The sequence below is a fragment of the Nomia melanderi genome, unplaced genomic scaffold, assembly GCF_051020985.1.
Source record: "Nomia melanderi isolate GNS246 unplaced genomic scaffold, iyNomMela1 scaffold0780, whole genome shotgun sequence".
Classification (NCBI taxonomy): Eukaryota; Metazoa; Arthropoda; class Insecta; order Hymenoptera; family Halictidae; genus Nomia; species Nomia melanderi.
In genome coordinates this window covers 10,001-15,000 of record NW_027475894.1, presented here as the reverse complement: position 1 = coordinate 15,000, position 5,000 = coordinate 10,001, and the positions used below count along the sequence as shown (strand labels likewise).

The 5,000-nt window shown below is 37.6% G+C and overlaps 1 non-coding gene across 1 annotated transcript in view; it reads left to right on the top strand.

Annotated features, from left to right (window-relative positions):
- The first annotated feature begins 4,979 nt into the window (after nt 1-4,979).
- Nucleotides 4,980-5,000, top strand: part of LOC143176733 (small subunit ribosomal RNA) — a 1,921-nt gene continuing 1,900 nt past the window's right edge. The window contains exon 1 of the ribosomal RNA XR_013001243.1: nt 4,980-5,000. This exon is cut by the window's right edge and continues 1,900 nt beyond it. This is a non-coding gene — a ribosomal RNA (small subunit ribosomal RNA).

Sequence of the window (5,000 nt, the reverse complement as noted above, 5' to 3'; positions counted from 1 at the left end):
CGCCGAAAAAATTTTAAAACGCATAATAAAAAAGTTTATTCTTGACCGCAGGGACTTAGAAAAATTTCGGGTCGCCCCGTTCGACCTGCTGGCATTACCGCGCGGCCTGGACAGCCCGCTTCGACCGATACATTTTTTTCATTTTCAGAGAAAAAAAAATTTTTGTCAATTTTTTCAACCTTAAAAACGTTAATAAACTGCACTCTTATGCACGGATTAAGCATTGAAAAATTTTTAAAACATGTAATAAAAAAGTTTATTCTTGACCGTTCGGACTTAGAAAAATTTCGAGTACCCCGGATCGCCTGCTGGAATTACCGCACGGCCTGGACAGCCCGCATCGACCGATACATTTTTTCCATTTTCAGTGAAAAAAAAATTTTTGTCAATTTTCTCAACGTTAAAAACGTTAATAAACTGCGTTTTTATGAGTGGATTAAACATTGAAAAAATTTTGAAATATGTGATGAAAAAGTTTACTCTTGACCGTTCGGACTTAGAAAAATTTCGAGTACCTCGGATCGCCGGCTGGAATTACCGCACGGCCTGGACAGCTCGCATCGACCGATACATTTTTTCCATTTTCAGTGAAAAAAAAATTTTTGTCAATTTTCTCAACGTTAAAAACGTTAATAAACTGCGTTTTTATGCGTGGATTAAACATTAAAAAAATTTTGAAATATGTGATGAAAAAGTTTACTCTTGACCGTTCGGACTTAGAAAAATTTCGAGTACCTCGGATCGCCTGCTGGAATTACCGCACGGCCTGGACAGCCCGCATCGACCGATACATTTTTTCCATTTTCAGTGAAAAAAAAATTTTTGTCAATTTTCTCAACGTTAAAAACGTTAATAAACTGCGTTTTTATGCGTGGATTAAACATTAAAAAAATTTTGAAATATGTGATGAAAAAGTTTACTCTTGACCGTCGGGACTTAGAAAAATTTCGAGTACCCCGGATCGCCTGCTGGAATTACCGCACGGCCTGGATAGCCCGCATCGACCGATACATTTTTTCCATTTTCAGTGAAAAAAAAATTTTTGTCAATTTTCTCAACGTTAAAAACTGCGATAAACTGCGTTTTTATGCGTAGATTAAACATTGAAAAAATTTTGAAATATGCGATGAAAAAGTTTACTCTTGACCGTCGGGACTTAGAAAAATTTCGAGTACCCCGGATCGCCTGCTGGCATTACCGCACGGGCTGGACACCTCGCTCCGACGAATCGGTTTTTTCCATTTTTTTTGAAAAATAAATTTTTGTAATTTTTTTTAATGTCAAAAACGTTAATAAACGTCATGTTTACGCATGGATTAAACATTGAAATAATTTTAAAACACTTATTAAAAAAGTTGGTGTCGACCGTGGGACTTAGAAAAATTTCGGGAAGTCCGATTCGCCTGCTGGAATTACCGCACGGGCAGGACACCTCGCTCCGACGAATCGGTTTTTTCCATTTTTTTTGAAAAATAAATTTTTGTAATTTTTTTTAACGTTGAAAACGTTAATAAACATCATGTTTACGCATGGATTAAACATTGAAATAATTTTAAAACGCTTATTAAAAAAGTTGGTGTCGACCGTGGGACTTAGAAAAATTTCGGGAAGTCCGATTCGCCTGCTGGAATTACCGCACGGGCTGGACACCTCGCTCCGACGAATCGGTTTTTTCCATTTTTTTTGAAAAATAAATTTTTGTAATTTTTTTTAATGTCAAAAACGTTAATAAACGTCATGTTTACGCATGGATTAAACATTGAAATAATTTTAAAACACTTATTAAAAAAGTTGGTGTCGACCGTGGGACTTAGAAAAATTTCGGGAAGTCCGATTCGCCTGCTGGAATTACCGCACGGGCTGGACACCTCGCTCCGCCGAATCGGTATTTTCCATTTTTCTTGAAAAATAAATTTTTGTAATTTTTTTTAACGTTGAAAACGTTAATAAACATCATGTTTACGCATGGATTAAACATTGAAATAATTTTAAAACGCTTATTAAAAAAGTTGGTGTCGACCGTGGGACTTAGAAAAATTTCGGGAAGTCCGATTCGCCTGCTGGAATTACCGCACGGGCAGGACACCTCGCTCCGACGAATCGGTTTTTTCCATTTTTTCCGAAAAATAAATTTTTGTAATTTTTTTTAATGTTAAAAACGTTAATAAACTTCATGTTTACGCATGGATTAAACATTGAAATAATTTTAAAACACTTATTAAAAAAGTTGGTGTCGACCGTGGGACTTAGAAAAATTTCGGGAAGTCCGATTCGCCTGCTGGAATTACCGCACGGGCTGGACACCTCGCTCCGCCGAATCGGTTTTTTCCTTTTTTTCCGAAAAATAAATTTTTGTAATTTTTTTTAATGTTAAAAACGTTAATAAACTTCATGTTTACGCATGGATTAAACATTGAAATAATTTTAAAACGCTTATTAAAAAAGTTGGTGTCGACCGTGGGACTTAGAAAAATTTCGGGAAGTCCGATTCGCCTGCTGGAATTACCGCACGGGCAGGACACCTCGCTCCGACGAATCGGTTTTTTCCATTTTTTCCGAAAAATAAATTTTTGTAATTTTTTTTAATGTTAAAAACGTTAATAAACTTCATGTTTACGCATGGATTAAACATTGAAATAATTTTAAAACACTTATTAAAAAAGTTGGTGTCGACCGTGGGACTTAGAAAAATTTCGGGAAGTCCGATTCGCCTGCTGGAATTACCGCACGGGCTGGACACCTCGCTCCGCCGAATCGGTTTTTTCCTTTTTTTCCGAAAAATAAATTTTTGTAATTTTTTTTAATGTTAAAAACGTTAATAAACTTCATGTTTACGCATGGATTAAACATTGAAATAATTTTAAAACGCTTATTAAAAAAGTTGGTGTCGACCGTGGGACTTAGAAAAATTTCGGGAAGTCCGATTCGCCTGCTGGAATTACCGCACGGGCAGGACACCTCGCTCCGACGAATCGGTTTTTTCCATTTTTTCCGAAAAATAAATTTTTGTAATTTTTTTTAATGTTAAAAACGTTAATAAACTTCATGTTTACGCATGGATTAAACATTGAAATAATTTTAAAACGCTTATTAAAAAAGTTGGTGTCGACCGTGGGACTTAGAAAAATTTCGGGAAGTCCGATTCGCCTGCTGGAATTACCGCACGGGCTGGACACCTCGCTCCGCCGAATCGGTTTTTTCCTTTTTTTCCGAAAAATAAATTTTTGTAATTTTTTTTAATGTTAAAAACGTTAATAAACTTCATGTTTACGCATGGATTAAACATTGAAATAATTTTAAAACGCTTATTAAAAAAGTTGGTGTCGACCGTGGGACTTAGAAAAATTTCGGGAAGTCCGATTCGCCTGCTGGAATTACCGCACGGGCAGGACACCTCGCTCCGACGAATCGGTTTTTTCCATTTTTTTTGAAAAATAAATTTTTGTAATTTTTTTTAATGTTAAAAACGTTAATAAACTTCATGTTTACGCATGGATTAAACATTGAAATAATTTTAAAACGCTTATTAAAAAAGTTTACTCTTGACCGTGGGGACTTAGAAAAATTCCGGCTTGCACGGATTCGACCACTCTGTTTTTCGGAGTTTCTGAGAAAAATAAATTTTTGTAATTTTTTTCATTATGATTTCTGAGTTCTCCCAGTAGTTTAATGTAAGGATTAAGCATTTAAAAATTTTTAAATCGAATATTAAAAAAGTTTACTCTTGCAATTTTTGGAAAAAAAAAATTCTAAAAAATTTTTCTTTCGGTGGAAACTAACGTTTAATATGTACAATAACGATTTATCGAATAAAAATCGTATGTTAATATATGTTCGAATCGACCATAGTTTCAGCGGCTAAGTACCAGCAGCCCGGCCGGTTGGTCTGTACGCGCGGCAGTTTACCACCATAAGCGCCCGTGCTGAGCGGCCGGCGCCGCGGTCGTCGCGGCCGCCCGTTTGGTTACTATAAGAGAGCACGTCGGTTCGAGCGGACCGGTCGGCGCAGCGGCGGGCGAGCGGCTATTCTACGATCTCGGTCGAGAAGCAGTCGTTCAGCTCCTCGAGGTCCATTCCTCGACTGTTCTGTACCGCGTTCCGTTGCGAATTTTTCTCTACACAGCATGACCACGGGTCGGTGTCTCAGACCGAATGGCCCTTATGTGGTAAGCCCAGAATGTTGGGTTGGATACAACGTATATTCGTTATACTTGTACGACTCTCACATCAACTCTCAGAAACCCAAAAGGGGTTTTCTATCCGAGCGAAAATATATTTTTCGTATACAAAAATTTAATGGCAAAGACCAAACGAAATACTACACACAAAAAGGGGCGACGAACAAAAATTGTTCGAATGAAATATAATATATACATATAAAATTGAGGTGTCCTAAGAGAGAAATACATAAACTAAGAGGTATATATTATAAGAAATATATATTATTTCTGGGCAAAGAAGAGAGAACGAAAAGAAGAGTATGATCTTTAACGCGAGGGCCTCGACATGGGTACGCCTAGCATGGTTCGCGCTTTCTCGATATGTCCAGCATGTTAACGTACGCGGTCTTCGGACTTCGTGCGTTATGTCCGTGCTTACACGATGGAGAGCGCTCGAGCATACGTGCTTACAAACCTGAAAGTCGATGTGACATCCGAGATTCTTTTTCTTCTAAAAAGATCTCGGAGAGATACACGGGAGAGTTTGAAATTTTTGGAGGTCCTCCTGATGTATATGCGCGGATATACCCATGTGGTAATTCGTGCGGAGTTGGTAATCTAATAGTGGAGCGAAATTTACCAACTCGAAAGAGAAGAGAGAAGAGAGAAGAGAGTAGAGAGAAGAGAGAGGAGAAAGAGAACTGTCTTAAAGACGAGAAAAAGTATCGTCGATCCGACTCTTAAGGGGAGAGAGTCGGCGACTAAGATATATATATACATACATATTTTTGCTTCGTATGATGAAAATTTACTCGAAGCTCCCTGGTTGATCCTGCCAGT